The sequence below is a fragment of the Carassius gibelio genome, chromosome B9 (assembly GCF_023724105.1).
Source record: "Carassius gibelio isolate Cgi1373 ecotype wild population from Czech Republic chromosome B9, carGib1.2-hapl.c, whole genome shotgun sequence".
Classification (NCBI taxonomy): domain Eukaryota; kingdom Metazoa; phylum Chordata; class Actinopteri; order Cypriniformes; family Cyprinidae; genus Carassius; species Carassius gibelio.
In genome coordinates, this window is record NC_068404.1 from 20,288,956 (window position 1) to 20,311,690 (window position 22,735).

A 22,735-nucleotide genomic window follows, 5' to 3' on the forward strand; every position below is an offset into this window, starting at 1 on the left:
GCAGGGGTGTTGCGTTTCATTCCACAACAGTATTGAGAGCGCATTGAAAGTGGCAGCCTGGTCATGTGCAATAAGGCATCCCCCATTAGCCCTGTTGGGTCGGATCTATTTTAATTCACTAATCCTCTAATCAGACTTCTCCCTGCAAGTGAATGACACGTCCGATGCCGCAGTCGTGTCTGAAGGCTGCCGGAGAACTCGCAGATCTACTAAGTGGCGTTTGACTCCGTGGACTCATGGAGGAGGACCCGAGAGAGGCACGCACACAAACACATGAAACATTCACCCAAAAAGTGGTGCTCGCGAGAAGAACGGGCCTAATGGGTAAATTATTTATGAACTATTTGCAGTGCACCTGAAAATACCTCCAGTGAAATTATGTTTGGCAACCTGAACTGCTTTGAAGTCAATGGAGTGGCAATAAAAATTAGCCCTTCATTAAAGAACTGCACCCTTCAAACGGAACTGGCCGATGCTCTGAGTGCCGGGAACAGCCACGCAGAGGCAGCCCTCAGCAGTAGGGCACACATGTTAGCAATTTGCCTGATTCTCGGCTGTTTTTATGATTTTCTCCCAAACATTTCTCTCCGCCGCACTCCTTTTATGTCGCATTTAGGAAATTAACACTAACCGACAAATTACTTTGTAAATAAAGGAGTATAACTTTAGAATGTTGAAACCAGGACTTGCCCCAGGCGGGTGCTGCTTGAAGAGCAACAAAGGGATCCTTGATAGCTGTTTAGATATGCCAGCCCAGAGCCAGGCTTTATTTTATCAAGTGCACATAATTTTTCAGTTGAATTTAATGCAAGGCATTCATTTCCCCAGTGTGCAGCACTTGTGCAACATGTCCACGCTAACTTGAAAACGGCTGGACTTAAAGAAAAAAAAAAGGACAGGGGTCATTTATAAAGTGCTCTGGGTTTAGGCCAAGAACTAACAATTCCCATTCACAAAAAAAGACAAGAATAAAAGAGAAAAAAAAAAACAGTGCAGGGGAGACTAAAATCAACCGGAGAGATCTACAGAAACCAGACGCTCAGAACTCAGAGGGACTTTTATCTGGAGCGATGTATGCTAATTACTTAATCACTTACATTTGTAAATTGTATTATTGCTAAAGAAATTACTGTACTGATTAAATTACTGATATTTATCTCCTAATAGTGCTGATTAACTGCTGATGATAATCTGTCATCGTGAAGGCTGATATTAGCCGCATCAATCTTTCAGAACAATAAACATCTAACCTGAAAGCAAACTTTTGTCTGTTCAGAGGCCAGATGGTGTGCTTAAACAGAGGAATGTACTATGTTCTTAACAGAGCGGCCACAATTTTGATGATGGGAACCAAAACTGTTGCTTTTTTTAATTGAGTTGTTTTGCCCCATTAACCTTTCATCAGGCACATACATCAAACTATGGATGAGAACAAAGATTGCTTTGTCCTTGGTTATAATCTAGCTTTAGACTTTCATTTGCATTTGTTCATTTGACAAAAATAGCTATGTTTCCATCAAAGTTGAGAATTTAATTTATGCATAAGCAATTTCCAAATAAATTAATTTTGTTCAAGACAGAAAAATTGACGCAAAGTAGAAATGGAAGTTATTGGCACTCGTGAAGGCACTTTATTATAATTATTATTGGCTTATTATTTCAGAATGATGACAGCAACATTAGAGTTGTTATGCAATAATAATGTTCTTCTCTGAACAAATTAATCAAATCACATGGAATGTTACGCACATCTTGGAATTAAAATGTTTATAAGCAAATTTTTTTTCTTTGCCAATTTTATCCAAACTATTAAGGTTTTAATTTATATATATATATATATCCCAAACAATATAAAAAATATGTGGCATTAAAACTCTAGATCATGTGTTCAATTCCCAGGAAATGCATGCATGAATTGATAATCTGTATATCTTCAATATGGTGTAAGCGGTTTGGAAAAAAGCATCTTCCAAATGTGTAAATGTAAATGGCTGGAAACCTAACTAATAAATGAAGAACAGAATTTCCCCAAAGAAACAGCAATCGGTCCTCCAAGACTCCAGTGTGGAAAGCTTTATAAAAGCTTAATGTATTTTTATGGTTGTACATTCATTTTAAGTACTCTAATATGCTATTAAAACAAAACAAAAATTGTTCATAACAGTGCAGTGCAGATTCGACAAAGTCTATGAAAGAATAAACTTTTGTCTCTAAATATTTGGTATCCTGGTCAAATAAATGTGGAGGAAACTTGGGACATTCCCCCAAATCAGTGTTTGCTGAAAGCTCGGCAGAATTCCCTCTAAAGCCTGATGCTCTTTCTAAAACACTTTGAAGGCAATAAAAAAGTCTGAAGTCTGTGAAGCTATTCTCCCATGTTGGCGCTACATGCTGCTGGTATAAATTATGCATCAGACATATGTATATGTATTGACTTTAATAAGAGAAATTTTATACATGCCAGCTATTGTACCTGCGCTATAATCACTTGGGGGTAACGGCACTCAAAATGCACGCTTCCTCATTCACACCGGCACTGACTCAGGGTAAGCCTAGGGAAATTAAACACAAAGAACCTAATTAAAATAATAATAAAGTCTCCTCTTGTTTGGAGCTCAGGTGCAACAGATACCGCCGTACAGCTCCATTTGATTTGCTAGTGGAGATATTTTGCAAGGACTTTCGAGATTTGCTTGCTCGAGCTACTGAACCCACCTCAGCCTCGCTCCCCAATCAGGACGGCATTGACAGCTCGCAGCTTGCTTCTTATCATCGTCTTGACACTCCATTGTGCTTTAGTGTGAAATACTTGATGATGGGGGGGGGGGGGGGGCATAGGGGTATACAGAACTCCTCGAGCGCCAAACTCAAGGGCTGGATATAGAACGGCTGAAAAGGAGAAGCTACAACGCAAAATCTTTCCAGGCTCACTGAGGATGGCACAATATTGCAGGATTTGGCAGGTTAATGGTTCAAAGCCTGACATTTACAGCTCGGCTCTCTGTTGCCTACATGTGTTGTCTGAAGTAGCAATGAAAGAAATGTGTTTGAGATATCTTGTTGTAACCCCATTGGCCAAATGGCAGAGGAGGGAACAATTTAAGCCAGAGCCTACAGCCTCTGTAGGCTACAGTCTGCAGGCCACCCTCTAGAGAGGGAATGTAAAACACCTGTTGAGGGTAAAGCCTCGATGGCACACACTGTCAAAACCCAATAACTTTGAATGACTTAAATGGAGCTCTGGCCATGTGGTGTACGTCTTTCTTGGGAGGTATTTCCAGAGGGGATCTAAGGAGGAGAGGAAAAATATCTGCTCAATCTTTGTGCTGAGTCTACTAGACTTTTGGTCAACTTTTGCCATCTGATGACGGTGGTACTGGAATTCAGATGGTAGTTTGCAAATATGATTTACTCTTCTACCTAAAATTACGTAGAATGTTTTTCTATGAAATTAAGCACAGCAGACTAACATTTAATCTCTGATATTGATGAAATGGGTTTGGGTAAAATTCATAATGCATGATTTTTGTAAATATATATATATATATATATATATATATATATATATATATATATATATATATATATATATATATATATATATATATATGAAGGTATATTTAAAATTCTCTTTTTTTTTATCAATTTAAAAAAATAGTCAGTTCATGGTTAAAATTATATTATTGCCACTACCTTGATGGTTACAACACATGTCAGATTTAGAGTCAATAAATTTGAAGATAATTTTTTATTTTATTTTTCTGGACACTCTTACATATCATTGACCATCATTAGGTATTCAAACTCATTCTCTACAAACATAATTTCCACTTATTCTAGATAAAATGACATATTACAATTTCTCAAAATTAAGCACAGCAAACTGACAGTGATCAGATGTAACTAACAAGACTGGAATATTATGCAAGTTCAAATCAATGCCAGTAGCCGCAGATAGGTGAATGCCACAGAATCCATTAATCATCCGAGCGCTTAAGCAAAGTGTGAGGACACACAGGTTGATGGAGCGACGGCTGCGACCACAAGCTTAGGCACCAAAATGCTTGCTTTTGCTCGTTGAAAGATAAATCTCAAACAAGGGGCAGCTCGTAAAATCTCAAAAGACAAAGCATCTAAGCAGCTGCAATAGCTGTCTGTTAATTGAAGAGAAGCCAGATATGGGAACAAAAACCACAGCTAGTCTGAGAAGAACTGATGGACAACTAGCAACAAGGGGAGCAATCCTCTCAACAGCCTAACAATGTGATGAGTGAAGTCAAATCTTTTGAACCCGTGCTCATGAGAGGTCACAAGGCATGAAAAAAGGCCTCGGCATTAACTGTAGAGGAGGTCCCGATGTGTAGAGCAAATGAGTAAAGTGGGGGCCGTGCCATTGCACAGCTTAATTGAGCAAACAGCTGTGAAATGACATCAGCCAAGTGCGCTACGCTTTCACTCGGCAACAATTTCGCCTTTAAAAGGTTCCATCAGTACGTCGACAGTGAACTGTGGTCCGGTACATTTAATCTTTTCTGTTTTGCAGGCCGCCAGCTGCTGGGGTTCAGAGCAAAAGTGTTCTGGTGTGGGTCACTGGTGTGGAGCTGCCATAAGTGAGTCATTGTGCTGCCTCCTGTCAGTCACACTAAAGAGTGTATTACATTCCACTGATGTGAAAGCACCAACAAGCATATCTGCACAGGCGTGGGGGTTTACCAAAGCACCTCCCAAAAAATCTCAAGGCAATTTATGGATCAAATGTGTGGGAAAAACCTCTAATGAGAGGATCGCGACTACTTATTCAGCCACGTACAGGTTACATGGGTTTTGTCTGAATTATCCTTCGCATGTCATTAGCTACTCGCCGAGGATCACTTTGGAAATATCACTGTGGAGTTTCAGGTGGATTTTTATGAGCTAAGTTTTAAAGACGACTATTAAACATGCTCTGTGGAACAGCTGTGATTAAGCACTTAAGCTAATAACTACATAAAACACTCTTACCCCCATTTTCCATCCAAGTATCTGTCCAGTGTGACATCAAGGGGCCAATTGAATAAGAACCCACTTTACACAGCTCTGAAGAATGCAATGACCAAAAAAAAGAGAGAGAGAGAGCGAACAAATCGCCAATGGTACAAAGAAATGGACGGGGGAAAACCAAAACAGTGTTACAAAGGAGCTTAGTATGTTCTTATTACATCAAGTAGCAAAGCAGCTGCTAAGAGCTTTAAAATACATTATTTGTACAGATTGGGTGTGGACTTTAGTATGAAACATGGGAAAACACAGCATCTAGAAGGCTGCATTTAAATCATCCAGGAATATATCCTTCAAGAATCCCCTGAATGTCTTTCGTTTATCAACACAATAAATAATTTCATTTCTCAAGCATAAAAGGAAGAACAACATTGAGACAGTTTAGAGGTTTTTAAAATGCTCTGCAGTTTATAGAGGACAACAACAGTGCTTTGTTTATGAAGCAACGGACTCTGCTACGAATGGTCAAGTTCCCAGTTCTTCGGCTGTCCTCGATAATCAAACCCCTGCCTGCTACCACCCAAATTTAGCTGCTGTCACCATGTCAAGAAGAACATCTCTTCGCCTCTTCCTCCAAGACAATATTTAATTCATATTTCTCCATGTTATTTCATTTCTAGATGAAAGGCACTAAGATTGAGGGTAACCTTTTCCTCCCCTCCATCTTAGAAATGCTTGGATGGAAAAAGCAAGGTCGCAGACGGGCTTAATTTCGAGCTGATAATTTAGCAAATGGTCTCCGCCGTATCACTTTGATCTTGCCAAAGTTTTGGAAATTACAATCTCGAGCCAACTACTACTGGCCGACTATAGCCCTGCTTCATTAGCGGACCTTTAAATGGTTCACAACAATTAAAGCTGTCAAGCGGCTGTTCTCTGCCCAGGAGTAAACCTTGACTAATGATTTGCTAAAAAGTCCTGACAGTCTGTTACAGTCGGCGGTAATTGAATTTAAGCGCTAACAAGCCTTTGAACAAGTGAAAGAAATATTTTATAAGCTTGATGCAATTTGGTGGAGCAGATAATGAATCATAATGAATATTCCCCTCTGATTTTTTCCGCGTAATTGTCGTTTTTCTAAACGTAATAATAACAAGCAGGGAAACAAATCCAGACAAAGACGGAGAGCAATCAGACTTCAATATCTTTCTCTCAGTGCCTCGCTTTCTTGTTCTTTTCTCTTTTTTAGGCTTTTGTCTTGGTTATAGACAGACACCGTTTCCTGCTATTTTGTATTCTTTTGCGTTCACCACCAATAGTTTCCCAGCTATTTTAACGAGCTTGATGTGTCACAAGAATGCATGCCCAGTTCACTGTGCGCGCAAGAAAAGCTATGACAACTATGCTGTTAATGTTGCACTTTTGAGACATTTTTAACCCATTTTTGAGCACATAACCTCCCAACGCAACTCTGATAATGATAAGTAGGAAATACGCAACCAGCCTCACGCTAAAGTTTTGTTTCAGGCCAAACGTGGATTAATTGATCAGCGAGAGCAAACATGCATAGATTAAACTGTTTTTAAAATGGACCAAAATGAGTACATTAATAGGCGGCCTCATTAAGAAATAAACACACATATCTATGTGTATAGAAACTAGCCTATATGAACACTTCAGACATGAAAAGAGCGCAAGTGTTGTGCTCGCTGTTGTTTATAAAGTTCTTTGGGTTTGAAACTCTGAGAAATGAGGGAAAGATGTTTTGCACAAACTCTTTTCCCTCAATGTAGTCAATTTGCCAAAAGGAAATTTGACATCAAACGACAACATCATCTAAGAAGGTCCACTTACGCAGTAACTTAGATCACTAGATCACTAGATGTCACAAGCTCAGTAAATTAGCACACAAAATGATGAATTGGATAAAATTGCGTCAAAAAAACAATCAAATATTAAAAGAGGATTCACTTTTCACTTTGACATCAAAGAGACACTAAGTAATCACCAACAAGAGCCACATCATTTCCTCCATTTAGTGTAAAAGTAATAAAATGCATGTCAGAATGATCCAAGACCAGCGGTTCATTAAGCACTGGACTCCATACTTCCTCTTGGACTAATAGGGACAATATTTAGACAGATAAGGTCATTATGATAATAAGGGTGCTGATAATAAGTCGCATTTTGCTTATTTGTTTTGCTCGTGCTGTAACTGTCGTGATGAACAAAAGGAGGTCAATTAGATTTTAGTCTTTCACCGAATTGGATTTCATAGCAGAAAAACAGGGCCATACATTTTGAATTCATCAGGGATGAATGGAAAATGTGATTAAAATTTCAGAGTAAAGTCCTCGTTGGAGCATATAAGTTTGCGTATAAGGGCACGGCGCTCTGTAGCTGTAATTACCTGAGAGAATTTGATTCCTCTTAAGTGGGTTACCAATGGATTTGGAAGCATTTGTGGAGCGTTAAAGGTTTGGGTGACTTATTATATTTTATTGTACAATGCTGCAATAAGACCTCTAATTGTGTTAAGTGCCAGAGCAGTAACATTTCTCAAAATTGTTTCTAATATGATATTATCAGTTAATTCTGAGCTACTTTCAACATAACTTGTTTACTGGCTTACATGTAACTTAAATGTATGCATAACAGAGAACGCCTAACATTTTAACAAAGCAAAATATTTGTAACTACAAGGCCTTTTATAGTCTGCTTTAGACAATACAAAGCATGGAAAGACATCGAACAGTAGGTTTTGTCAGCATCTTTGGGGAAGGGAAAAAAAATAAGGTGACCAAACTTTCCAGTTTACCCATGACAGTCCAGGGTTCCCAACAATTCACTAATACATTCTGTATTAATAATACATTATAAGCTGTTATAGTTACTCACATGAAAATTAAATAATCTCATTGTCCCTCAAACAACCATCTCTGAATCTCAAGAAACGATGACAACATGCAACAAAATGAAAGTAAACTTTAATGTATCAAAGCATACAAAATAATACTGTATGATTGCCATTATTGAAAACATCACTGTTATGGCTCAACCATACAAGTGACAATAATAACCATTCAAAAGATATTTAATGTTAAGCATTTATGAGGAGTGTAATTTTAGATCAGTCAGATTACACTGTGAGAGTATTTTCCTTATCACTTGGTTTACATTCTGGTTTACAAGTCTTGGTTTAAGAGTTACAAGTCAAGAACTGAACCAAAGCAAAACAAACCAATCAGCTATGAGGTAAATCATAACATTATAAAGTAAACTTCAATTTGAAGCAAACAAGTAATGCCAGGAAGCATTGCGAATGACAATTGTATAAAAAAATTATGAAGAAATATGAAACTATTGATTTAAAGGTGTTGATTACATATATGGAAACAATATACTTAACATTGCAAAATATAAATATTGTGCATAGAAGTAGATAAGTAGTAAGAGAGTATATAAAGAAACTGACTACATCATTCACAGTGCTTCATGGAAGTGTAGGTGGGCCCTCAAGTGTTCTTTAAATGGAAGGTTTCATGTTTTTTTTTGTTTTTTATTCAGAAGCCAACAGGTGCACTCTACTGAACCAAAACAAACAATAACAGACACATTTGGACACATATGGATACAACTAATATTTACATGGAACAGACACACGTTTTAATGCATTAATTTTGTATTTATTTTTTAATGGTAAAAAAAGTACTATTCTGTAACTTTGTGTAATTTAATTTTCAGTGCAAAATTTTTCATTTCTTAGCCTCCACCGCACCTGCCTGATCTGACCATCTTCTCAATTTTAGCTCAAGCAATTCGCTTGCCACTTTATTGCAAACAAAACCATGTGATGCAACCTGTAGCCGCATTATTCAACTTATCTTTATACATGGGAGAACAAATTGGATTGACATGCGGCATAATGGCATGGCCCTGCCCTATTCACTCTTACCAGTCATGGACAAAACGTCTGGGCTGATGAGTTCTTGATAGCATTTGGTGGTTCCTTTGTATACGCCAACTCATCTCCGAAAGTCAATTAAAATCCTGTAATGTTGACACCGCCAGCGCCTGCCCCCCATTAACTTCAAACGCATCTGATTCAAATTCTCTGAGGTCGCGTGACATTGCGCTAGAGGTCAGGTGATTCAATGGCTGTGAGTGCGAGCTGCTAGAATTCCAGCTTTTTCACGCGAATCGGTTCTTTCGAACAGTTCGCTTTAACAACTCTTAAAGGTCCTATGACATGAAAATTTCACTTTCTGAGGTTTTTTAACATTTATATGAGTTCCCCTAGCCTGTATATGGTCCCCAAGTTTCTAGAAATCTGAATCGGTGTAAATTGAAATTTTTCTATCTTTCTCTGCCTTTGAGAAAATGGAAGCTCAAACGGGCTGATCTTGAATCTCCTCGTTGTGACGTTGTAACGAGAATTGTTACCTCCCCTTTCTCTGCTTTGCCCGCCCAAATATTTACATATAATTCAGTCGCAATGTCAGCACAGGCGTTTCAAACAGACTTTTATGATATGGATTCGACAGCACCGGCACAAACAGTGAGTAACAGTGTTCATTAATGCCTGATCTGTGATAGCTAATCTTTCAAGTTCACCCATACTTTCTTTCTAAATCGTTTAATACTGTTTATGCATCAGTGAATCAAGCCAGTGACTAAACGATCAACTTCACGTTGTTTCTCTTAGTAGCATGAAACAAATCTGTTATTTAAATTGTGATTTAACTACAGAGAGCGATCAAAGAACGCTCGCTTTTTTCCTGAGCTGATACACATCGCGAGTATATCTGCACACTTGCCCAAACTGCCATTACAACGATTGACGCCGTTATGCTGCACAACGGAGCTCTTACTGTATTCATGTGTTTGCTGTTAGCTGTGGTGAAAGCATTTTGTGAGAGAAAACGTGTTGCAATAATGACGAGATCACTGCATCCACGCGATAAACAGACTCTGTCTACTCAATGCTCATCACTGCAGCCTTTCATGTGATGGGGAAAAGATCGAAAAAATAATTATATAATCAACACTTCCACGATTCGTTAATCTCGACAGCTGTAATAGTAATATATATATATATATTTGAGAGGGGTTTCACATGTAATATGCATTTCGAATGCAAAGATGTCAGCCAATCACAACAGTTGTGGTTTACTCGGAGTCTCACAGCAGACACGCCCCTTCAAACAGAGCATTCAAGCCAGAAGGCTAATGTCAGGATATAAAAATGCTTTTTATTTCTAAATTTTAAATGTAAAAATCATACTAACAATATAAATACACCTAAGGAAACATTAAAAAGCATTTAAAGAAAAGGAAATAATCCATGTCATGGGACCTTTAACTACAATAAAAGTGTGCACACATTTGATTAATTGTAGCCTACTCATGTTAATGAATAGAAGTTGTTGCAGTAATGGTTTAGCTCATAAAAACGAAGCAATTTAGAATCAAGATATAATTATTACTTGCAAGTAAGTAAGCGAATCGAACATGTTTGAAATAGACTGTTAAACGAGAAAAACATTGCCTCGAGGAGCAATCAAACCGATTTACAGCGAACAAATCCGAATTCAGTGCGAAATGATCCGACTGGGGGGAAAAACACAAATCAGACAAAGCCAGTGGGGTCGCGTGTAGAGAGGAAGATGACTCGCTGTTTTGCTTGCTGAGACAAGGGCGAGCAAAACACGAATTAATGTGACAATGAGTAAGTGACAGACGTTTCTCTCTCTCTTGCCATCTCACTTCGTCTCTAATTGTGCTATGGACAGCTTTAAGCACATCTGGGAATTGCAGCGACGCGCTGGCAAAGATTAACGGCCCCTCTATGCTTTGTTGCTGCTGTATTTGCATGATAATTAGTTGAAGGCTGTATATATTTTAATTTATTTATCCTCTAGTGCTTGCTAATACACACAGAGAGAGGAATGCAGCTACATGCATTAATTACAATGATTAAAGTGTTCACTGTGCAGTCTCTTGATGTGTTTATTAAATTAATAAGTAAATTGACAGATGAGACTTTCAAACTCACTGAATTTTTCCCTTGTTTATAGAGTCCTGGCGCGTTTAAAACCTGCAGTAGTTCCAAAAGGATCAACCTATTTCATTCCTTGAGGGAGTAAGTATTACTGAGTGAGGAAGAAACATAAAGCCTTTGTGAGGTAATGAAGCTTGAACATACTATTGTAACTTACATTAAAGGATTAAATGAAACATAATTGGTTCAATACGAATTTCTTCCCTTGAAATATGTGAGATTGTTATCCCCAGTGTTCCTATGTATGTAAAAAAATCAGCTGAGAGATGATTTAATCTTATGAGCAGTTCATGGTTAGCCCACTTACTAAATATAAAATTGTCTGCAGAGTATTATAAAACCTTTAAGAAGACATCAGTATTAGAAAAAGTAGCTTTGTCTTTAGGTGATCACTGCTGGCTGTTCCATATCTCTATTATTAATAGAATATTCACACTTTCTTGGATTTAAATTTATTTATCACCAAAATAATAATATTAATAATAATAGAAAAAGCTGCTACATTGGATGGAACAATAATTTGATTGTACAAATTCATGTGAGGTACAGTGTTGTTTTTTCTTTGCAGCCTAAAACGTTTTATTTTTTGTTTTGGAAAGTTTGTAATTGACAAATATCACCTTGAGCGAGTCATCGGTGCCAAAATGGTATAGTCGAACAGTCCGACTCTCAAACAATACGAAAACCTGGGACGTGGTTTCTGCACTTCACTGTTAAGGTGATATGATACCTGTCAAGTTGATGGAGGTCCCATCCTCCGGCCTCCTCCAGGTCTGCAGGCAGAAGCCTATACTCCGACCAGGCCCCCCTCCGCCCCAGCGTACACTGCGGCCCATTAAAATTAAAGCAGCTCCTTACTGTTGAAACGTCATGTCCATCCCATTCCCCAACATGCATTGGGAACAAAGGGAACAATCTATTTTCCTGATAGAAGCCAGCAGTTGGTAAGAGGTTTGAGATGAGTGCAAGGATACAATTTGCCTAGAGAGTGCCCGAGGATCAAGCCTGCCCTGACTCACTCTGGAATGAGGCTGTCAGCTGGCAACCAGCAGTAATTGCTTCCCATGGCAGGACCCCACCAGCCAGAGAAGAATGTGTGCGTGGAGCTCGTCAACCCGGGGATCAATTTTCACAACAGCCCAATCATAATTGTTTTCTAAGGATATGGAACTTGTTGCGAATGCGAGCGGAGGGCGAGGCCTGATTGACACTCATTGACCGGCGTGAACAGGTTAGGGCCGATAGAGCTCGCGGCTTGGAGGCACAGCACACTGTTTGTCACTCAGGTTGAGGGGAGAAGAATAAGAAACTCACAACCTGGAGAAGCCTGGGCCCGCACTGGAACTGTCAGTCCACACAAAGCTGTTATCACGCAGTCAAGTGCAGGGTTTCTCTATTGAGCAATTACAAAAATTTGCCATTATTTAAAGAGGTGCCTTGATTCTGTGTGATATAGAAGTCCTTGAATGTCCTGCATAGGAAATGTTCAGTCCACTAACGATCTATCATCTGCCTACAGATAATTTTGTACGCTGTCAAGCACCGAATTGAATTGTAGGACATTTGGATTGCTGCTGCCACTCCCAGCGGGTCCCAAGACCATCTCAAATGTCACTTCAGCCGACTGCTAACATGTGGCCCTGTGGCCAGTGACTCTGACATGCTATTATCTGTCTGGAGAAGAGACGACTCGGTGTTGTCAGAAACCCGTGTCTCTACACATGTATCCATCACAGAGTGGCAGATGGCTTGGATCAAATTATTTTTTGTGTAAAAGGCCGTGTGAAGTTTCAAAACGTGACTGCCGCAGATGCCTCTCACAGGAGGCATAATAGAGCATCTTGTGTGGTGGCTGCAGATGCTTCTTGCAAAAAGCATAATAGAGGAGCACCTTGGGAGAATCCTCCAGCCATACGGATGAGGCTGCGTTTTCTTCTGGCTCAACCCAACAAATTTACAAAAGAATGTATTAAGGTACCATGAGGCCCCTAACAGATGTGGGCTTGAACTTCAGCAAATCTATTGTATTTGTTCTGAATGTCAACACTAATACACAAGTACAGACTCTAAAACTAATTCAACCTTCACTGGCTCTAAAATATATGACACGATCTAGTGCTTATATATGTATCTATTTCTGACATAAATATGTCAATGAGTATGCATCATTACAGACTAACAAGTAAGTCTCACTGGGATGCTCCTTCCGCTCCTCTGTTGCTGACTTCATTAGCATTATTGCAAGGGGAAAATGACTGGCATAGCATTGTTAAGTAGCATGTGCTTCATACACCTCGTTCACTATGGCCCTGTTTACAACTGTCGCTTCCGGTGTAAGTTTAAGTAGCAAGAGTTGACTTTATCTACCTAGCTTAATTAGGAAAACATACAAATAAAAATCTAAATGTGAAGAAATTTTAAATTAGATTATCATTTACATGTAAATGTAAAATAAATAAAAATAATAAAATACGTAAATACTGCTTCAACTGGTTTTACTGTGAATGATCCATCAATGACATACAGTAGAGCAGTCACGTTGTCAGTGTTCTTTTATGTATATTTGCACATATGGTAATTTCTGATTGTGCAAATACATTTAAAGGTGCAATGTGTTATATTTACAACAATCTATTTACAGAAATGCCATATAATATACATAACTATGTTTTTAGAGGTGTATAAAGAACTTACTTCATGAATGGTTATGTTTCTATTACTTTAGATTGAGCTTTTTCTATCTACATACACCGCGGGTCCCCTTACATGGAAGTCGCCACCATGTTTCTACAGTAGTCCTAACTGGACAAACTGCTCTCCACAGCGAATTTCGTCACTTTGTTATTTTTGTGAATAAAACATTGACACAATGATGGACAAGTACATTAACATTCACAGTACCATCAATGTATTTAATAATTAGGTAAATATAATTCCTTGATTTACCTTTGTAAAGAAATCTCATTGCTCTCTGCTGTCTTTACCGATGACATCTTTACCTGTGTCGGCCACCGTAGCTTCTCTAAAGGGAGGGGTGAGCGGGGACTGAGCCGTTGGCTGTAATTCGCAACCTCATCGTTAGATGCCGCTAAAATTTACACACTGCACTTTTAATGAAAATATAAACATAAATAAAAAAAAAATTATTAGAAAATATAACTGAAATTAGAAATAATAATAATAATAAGGTGAGATAAAATTAGTAAATTAATTTTTTTATTTGACAGATTCAGTACTCAATGGTTTCATTGTAAATCAAGTACTTTATTATGTGAACGTTCTCATACTTTTTTTTTTAATGCAATCAATAATTCTGAATAGGCAAACATACAAATTAAAATCTTAATATAAATAAAAATTAATGATTAAAATCATAAACTAAAGTAGTAAAAGTTGTTTTTATTTGGAAAAAAATCAGTATCGGTTTTATTGTGAATTATATATTAATGATGTAATTTGAGAAGTATCTTAAATGTAATAACTTTTTCAATGATGTCAAAAATACAACCACCTGAATTTATTCTAGTAAGAAACACCCACTTTTCACAATCAATTAAATTCCCCTTTTGATAAAACCAAGACCTGTCCTATATTTTTTTTCTTGTAGAAATATCCTGTGTCATACATCAAATTATGAATTAAAATTGGTTGAGAACACGGTTTCATCTCAATTTTAAAGCATGAATATGCACGCAGCTCCATGCGGTTTACTATGGGCTACAGCAGGTGTCCCCAAATCCCACCCAGAGTCATGTACACACACACACACACAAACACTCGCACCGACTGTCACCCTGTTGTTGTGTCAGACCCAGAGGTGGACCTGCAAATGACTCCTCAGGCTCATCAGTGTGCTGCTCCAAAATAGTTGTCACAGCAGGAAACCTCTGGAGCTCCTTGATGTGGTGTACAGCTTACCTACAGGCAGGGCTTTGTCTATGCCAGCCTCTTCCCTGTGAGCGGATGAGTGCTGCATGACTACCGTAGCACACAGCCAGCCCTTGTACAGCAGCAGGAGACGGAGCTCGCAGCAGGGTTTGCTTGTGTGTTGTGCATCTGTGCACGTGTTTGTGTATGTGTGCAAGGCATCTGTTGTAATGACTGTGTTGATTGGAGATCACGTGTGTGTGTGTGTGTGTGTGTGTGTGTGTGTGTGTGTTTTAACCCATAGGAATTAATTAGCCTGTCTTTTTCAGAACAGAGGTGTCTATTGTATGCTGGGACAGCATGCTGAGAGGAGTGATTTTTGATTTTGTATTATTTATTCATTATGGTTTTTGTTGTTGTTGTTTTTTACATTAGTAGCCATGCTGAGATTTTGCCTTGGAAATATATGATGTATAATAATGTGAATCTGGCAAATGACTTTATGCATGCTGATGAAGTCAAACGTCTCATATCAAGAAATTAATGCATAGCGTTCTTGAATGAACTCAGGTCAGCTGATGCTCATTCTAAACTTGTCTGAATCAGCTTTTAGGCAGCTGACAAAACTGCAGTGTTGGCAATTGCAGTTGTCAACAAAGATGTCTTTAATTTGCTTAAATGTGACGTTAAAGTTGGCATGAAATGGAAATCCACCCTATCTATTTTTATATATTTTTCCTCAGTGTCATAACTGAACTTTCCAGTAAACAACAGACTTCTCTTTGAGGATGTACAGTATGCTGGACTTCTCCAATAATTTAGTCTGATTAAACCCAGCTTCTTACAATCAACTGCAAGTTCACAATCATATGTTTTTTTGTTGTTGTTGTTGTTGTTTGTTTGTTTTTGTTTTTTTGATAATTTTCTTCTCTTACAGTAGATGCATGTCTCAATATGGATGGAACAATTTGTGCTACTTCATTGAACTTTCATATTAACTTGCCATTTTTCATATTAACTTGCCATTGATTAAATCTTGCCAACATTTTTGTATGACATCACACACCTTTTGACGATTATCTCATCAATAATTATAATATTATAATAGTTGTAATAATTATTATTATAATTATTACAATAAATCTTCCAAATTTTCTACACTATAAATAAAAATGGTAAACAGTATTACCAAATTAGGGTTCTTTGGCTTGTAATAATAGCAGAACCATATTTGGTGCTACATTGAACTATTTTATAGGTTCCATAAAGAACCATGCTTTGAAAGTGTTGCATAGGACCTTATAAAGAACATTTTAATTCGATTTTATTGATATTATTAATATTAGTTTATATATTTTTATTAATATTGTTTATTACCCCTTTATCTGCCTGGATTTGTAATATCTTATTTCTATATCTTGTTTATTAAGGGTTTTAAATAAAAAGTTGTTGTTTTTTAACTGACCTGAATTTTTATCAAAAAGGACAGTTGACACTGAACATGAATAAATTAATAAAAAAGTAAAACACAAAATAGTAGCAGAAAATACATATAATGTGATTTGTTTTTAATAATTACACACACACACAGATGAACACAGCTGGTCACACTTACATGACTGTTAAACTAAAAAGAGGAAAAGACGTGACTGGTAAGGAAACCAGTTATTATTGGAAGGTAGCTGAGCTGAACTGAAAATCAGTAATCAGGTGCTTTGACAGTTCCAGATTTGAGAAACAAAAAGGCGGGAATAAAGAACATTAAACTCTTAACTCAAAGAACCATTTCAGCATTAAAGGCTTCTTTAGGCTGGTTTAGTTCTGAACAGAGCTGTTACTACGCTGTTATATGTCCATTTTTTTTTAGAGGTAAAACAGACTTTTGCACAGATTTCAAGCTTCAAGGCATTTACCCCATTCTGTTGCATTTACCCATAAGTAAGATTTATAAATATATACATGAAACAGCCTAAGCTTGGTCAAAACACCTTATTTTATATTACAGTATATTATACTCCATACTGCCTGCGCAGCCCACTTCATAGAGCCTGACCAGGAGTCAGGGCTCAGCATTGAGAACAGAGTGGCTAAGTAATTGCCTGTAACTCAGGCGTTAGGGGAATGTGCTGGTCAAAGGTCAGATTTTATTTTTTTCATGAGCAGAGAAAATAGCCACCAAACTGCATTCCAATTGACAACTCTCATTATAATCTCTCCAAACGCCTGTCACTCTTCTCTGCCCAGATTTCCCAAACCCCTGGCCTTCTTTGCTCAACCACAAGGACCCAAGGACAATGCAGTGTCAACGCTCAACACAGGAACCCTTGTAAACACAACACCCGCAACACGTTTATCAAGTCGGCTGATGGTTTGGTTTCACCGCGATCAAAATGATCATCAGGCTGGGTGCACCTCTCGCCGCTACCTTTGCAGAATCTCAAGTATCTTATGCAAACTGTGTGCGTTTGTCGGAGAGCTCTTGCAGCGACTGATGAGTGTCTCATTATCTCCACACCAGCCGTACACAGTAAGAAAAGCATAATCAAAGCCTGGGGGTACGTATTAATTATCCTTTTGAATAGTGATGAAATTTTAAAAAGATCTCCTTAAGGCTCCCATCATCAGCAGATGAAACAAAGCTCGGCACAGCTTGCGCGTTGAGGCTCACATGTGTTTTTACATCTGTTCAGGATATTTCAATTTGATGCTCAACAAGCTGAGCCTGAGATTAAAGGATCATACGTGTCATCCACACAAACATCACTTCCAGAGCAGGCGAGCGTACGTGAGCTCAGCTTTTCCAAGAGAGAGGCGTCACCGCCGCAGACGACGCAGTCGCACTTCTGTCTCCCCGCGTGCGAGGGTGTGTGTGTCCTCTGCGTGCCTGCGAGTGAAGGCTGATGCGATGCCTCTCACATGTTTGAGATGTCGAGGAAGGAGTCTTTTCTTTTTGCTGTGTGTGTGTGACGAAATTTGCTTTTAAGAAATATTTATGAGCCGGTGCCCTTTTTTAAAAAAAAAGAAAAAAGAAAGCGTTGTCTTTAATGAACATGTTTTAGAGATTGTTTCAGCATCTATAATTTATAAGGTAAGACTTCATCTGTGAACAGGGCTAGTTTGTAAATGTGAATACTTAATAATAATGAAAAAAAATACATCTCACACAGCTGCTGTACTGGCATAATATGACACTTCTGGAGCAGACAGATATTCTCGGTAGAAGGCCAGTGTGTGTGTTTGTCTGTGTCCAGATCTTGTTTGTTTGTATGTGTGTGTGTGTGTGTTTTATGGGGGGGGGGGGTCTCCCCTATAATGAGCATACAGGGGGGTTCTCCCCTATAATGAGCGTACATGTGTTGGCAACATTTGATTGGCCATTCAGTTTGCACAAATGGCCTTCCCCACTGAAGATAAGGAACTTATTACTAGTGTACCTACAATTTGTCATGTTGCACCTAATTAGTCAGCTTATTGTACTTTGGAACCCTATTTATGAATCTATTTCTGGAAGATTCTTAAATGCAGTGCTGAGACAACATTTGATCTGGATTTGGATATAAAATTAGCGTAATAACTATAAGCTGTTTTGCTGTTTACTGCTTTTATAAGCATCTGCCTTCCAAACTAAACAAAACCTTAATAAAGGTAGCAATAGTATTTGTTGCAAAAATAGCACTATCATGTTGAAAAACCTATTTAAACCAGCTTAAAATGGCTGGATTAAGGTGGTCTCTGAAGTTCTAGCTAGACGTCTAGGCTTGCCAAGCTGGGTTCAGCTGTGAGGCCAACTAGTATTTTCCAGCCTGAGCAGCTGAAAAGTGCTCAATACCCCTTTAAACAAACCACACTTGGGAGACCATCTAGGACCAGCAAACAAGCAAAGGCAGTTTTAAGATAGCTTTGTGTTAGCATCAGTGTTGTGGTACTCTCAACTTTTTTGTAGATTCAACTCTGTTCAAATTTGAATCCAAGACCATATTTTCAGAAGCATTCACATTTGGCCTGGACTTGAACTCAAATGAGCTTGTCTTGAACTAGTCATAGAAAATATAGTCTTGGACTCAAGACTTTAGTCTGAGTCAAGTCTAGTCCAGTCTTGAGAGTGCTACAACACTGTTAACATGTTGCTAAGCTAACATAATAATACAGTAATTATCATAAATCTACATACAACTTACATATTGGGTACATTACTTTTGTTCGTGAATGAGTTGTTTCAATAATTCTACCATATTTTTTGAGTTTTTTATTAGCATGTTGCTAAGCTATATATGCGATAATATATATATGCTAATGACCATAAAACCACATTGATCCTGCTTTGTCCACTATCATGAATCTTTTTTTCCCCCCACAGAGCTCAAAAAGTATTCTGGGATTGCCTTTTCTGCTTTAAAATTTAGCATTTCTCTCATGAAGCACAGAAGAGACTCACAATTAGTTTTCCATTAGCATGTTACTTACAAAACTAGCATGTTAGCATACAACATTGTACTCTATTGAGCAAAACCCACATAAAATCTTGTGTAAATTATCTGTATTTCTATCATTACAACTCTCAGAAGATTTTAGCATGTTAATGGAAATGACAGTACTAATGTATTTGGTCTTGGCAGAATAGATCTGCTACGCTGCTAAATTGTTGTTGTTGTAGATTATTGCTGCTTCTGCTAATGCCAATACATACACTAAAACAGTGCTGTGAGTATTTAAGACATACGGCTACTGCACAAATAGCATAAAAAATAACAGGTAGTGATCTATACAGGTGAAGCTGGGGAAGGTGGAGGGTTTCAGAGGAACTTGAGAGAGCTTGAGAACTTGCTGTGAATGCTAATCAGCCATTTAAATTTAAAGCAGTAAGCTCATTGGCTGCATATGCAACATGAACCAATCAGCTTGTGCCAAGTAGTTTAATGCTGTTGTATAGCGACCCATCACCCTGCACCATCTAGTTTCATGACAGAACTTGAGATTTAGTTGGATTAAAATATTTGTATCAATACTTTTGGCATTGAATATAGTACAGTAATTCTTCTGGCTTCATCCACCATCTATTTTCCTACAGAGCTCACAATGAATTCTGGGATTGCCTTCTTTGTTTAAGATACCAAAACGAAGGTATCTGAGAAAGCAGTATAATCATGGGGCCAACCTTTTGGAACAGCCTCAGTGTTGAGAGATGGCCTATGATGCCTTACAACGCGGCCTACGTAGGCAGCTTGCTGGGTTTTTAAACAGAATGCCTATATAATGAATGTACGCCATTCATCCTTAAGGAACAACAGTACAGTTTTAGGTTGACCTTGAGCGCTGAATACAACATCAGCTCACTGCCAGCTCCACGCCCACTACCACGCATCCTCCTTATTCTCCACAGAGACTTCCTCCTCTCATCTGTGCTAGTGGCAAAAACTAATAATCAAATCTTTCCTCCCACAGACACAATGGTTTCTTTGGAAAGCCCCTGCCAAACTACCTATCTCTTTGTCTCCGTTTTTCGTGCTGTAGACTTAATCGATGCACCAGCCCAATGACAACTCGCTTCTTACTCCGAAACCTTCGGTTTGTGTAATTTGTCTGTCTGGTGTCGTCTTCCATAACCACAGAGAGTCTTTGCAAGTGCCAAAGGATCAGGCTTAATCGTGACAGGCTCGACTTACAGGTGAGGTCACAAGTAATAAGCACTAATGAATACAAGATCAGGCTTGGCACAATCAGGCTTGCTGCAACACAGACCTTATACTCCTCAAACAGAGCTTTATTTTGAGAGGAGCACTGAGACTGTTAACATGGGTGGTGGTGGTGGGGGGCGGGGGGGTATGTTGGCTGTCAAGCTCTCACCTTGTCTGAGGCTCTCCACCGCTGTACGTTATATATGCGCGTTGCATTTGCAAACGATTCTTCCATTTGTCAGGCTGTTGGCAAACCTGTCACACTCGCCCGGTGAAAAGCAAATAATTTATTTATTTGAGTTCAACATAATTAGAAGCATTACCCCACAGCTTGGCAGTGACACCTTTTTATGTTATCAAGCGTGCAAGTGCAAAGAGTTAAGATGCGCTTGTTGGAGGTGTGGAAGTTTTCACTTTTTTAAGCATTAATATAATTAAATAGCAACAGGATGAAGTTGTTTTTGACTTCTCTAGAATGCCAACTTCACAAAAAAAGAGCTTTTGTCAGCATTTTTTTGCACAATTTGACATTGACTTTAGACGTTCACTGCAATCCAGAATACGTTAGAAGGTATTTGTTTCCATTACTGACTATTTGGCACGAGTTGCTATATAAATATGTTATTCATTCCTAAAGTACGTTTGGGCTTCAGAGGAAACATTGATACTATTGCTTCTTTCTTCAACTCTAAATAATTGTGTAATGATATACAAATCTCCATATTCATCGGGAAGAAGGAGGCGGGAACCGGCGCACAATCAAAACTCATTTTAATATTCAAAAGTAAATACAAAACGGCGCACCAGCCCCTCACGGACGACTGGTGCGCATAAATAAAAACCAAAACATAAAGTAATGTCCCAGGCCTGGTCCTCTCTCGTCCATCACGGTCGTCACTCCAGTTTTATATCCTTCCATCTCCTACGTGGGACTCAAAACCGGCGGTGGGGCGCAGGTGTAGCTCATCTCCAATCACTACACCTGGCCTCACTCCTCGTTCCCACGCCTCTCGGCCCCGCCCCACTCGCCACATACCCCCATCGCCCCTCGCAGGCCGGGGGGTACCCTCGAGACTGCGCTCTACTCCCCCCCCCCCCCCCTTCCCTCCGGGGGGGACCGCTCACGGGGACCTGCAGGAACCTGGGGGTAGGACAGACGAGGCGAGAGAAAAGGAGATGGAAGGAGGAGCGACAAGGACGAGAGAGGGGAGAGAGGGAAAAAAAAAAAAATCCGGTTCCCAGACGCACTGCTGCTCGGCCCTCCACCAGCTGGGTGATCTCCTCCGCGGTGCCTGGCGGTGGCACTGGACGGCCCTCGGCGGACGGCGCGACACTCCTCCGCCGCCCGATGGACGGCGACGGCTCCTCCGGTTTTGGGCAGCCGGCAGGAGTCCCCCGTTCCCTGCCCCTCCGGATTCCTTCACGGAGGCGGCAGGCTCCGGCCCCCTGGCAAACGGCGCCGACTCCTCCGCTCCCTCACGGACGGCAGCCGCCCCTCCATATCGTGGGCGGCCAGCAGCGAGCTCGCCCGTCCCCGGCAACTCGCTCCAGCCCACCGCCTCGAGCGTCCCTGGCGGCACATACCTCGCCAGCTCGAGGGCACCGCGGATTCACCACAGCGGCGAGGGATCTTCAGCAGCACGTCCCTCCTTCTCCCGGGTTTCGGCACCACTGTAATGATATAAAAATCTCCATAATCATCGGGAAGAAGGAGGCGGGAACCGGCGCACAATCAAAACTCATTTTAATATTCAAAAGTAAATACAAAACGGCGCACCAGCCCCTCACGGACGACTGGTGCGCATAAATAAAAACCAAAACATAAAGTAATGTCCCAGGCCTGGTCCTCTCTCGTCCATCACGGTCGTCACTCCAGTTTTATATCCTTCCATCTCCTACGTGGGACTCAAAACCGGCGGTGGGGCGCAGGTGTAGCTCATCTCCAATCACTACACCTGGCCTCACTCCTCGTTCCCACGCCTCTCGGCCCCGCCCCACTCGCCACAAATTGAATAGAAAAGAGGGCCTCCACTGTCTTTTTTATCGAATCTTTGCGAGAATCTTCAACATCTGTTTTACTGTGCATCCACTGAGCACACGCTCACATACAACACAGAAGTTGACAATAGAGGCGTTTTTTCCAGCTTTGAGCTTT

General features: G+C 39.6%; 2 long non-coding RNA genes across 2 annotated transcripts in view; one reads left to right on the forward strand and one right to left on the reverse strand.

Annotated features, from left to right (window-relative positions):
- LOC127964514 (uncharacterized) overlaps positions 1 to 9,051 on the reverse strand; it is a 116,394-nt gene extending 107,343 nt beyond the window's left edge. Inside the window, exon 1 of the long non-coding RNA XR_008155059.1 lies at positions 8,933 to 9,051. This is a non-coding gene — a long non-coding RNA (uncharacterized LOC127964514). The remainder of the gene's footprint in view (positions 1 to 8,932) is intronic.
- A 2,003-nt stretch (positions 9,052 to 11,054) lies between these two features.
- On the forward strand, positions 11,055 to 18,179 carry LOC127964343 (uncharacterized). The gene is made up of 3 exons (XR_008155031.1): positions 11,055 to 11,119; positions 17,150 to 17,460; positions 17,596 to 18,179. It is a non-coding gene; the product is annotated as an uncharacterized LOC127964343 (long non-coding RNA).
- The last annotated feature ends 4,556 nt before the right edge of the window (positions 18,180 to 22,735 follow it).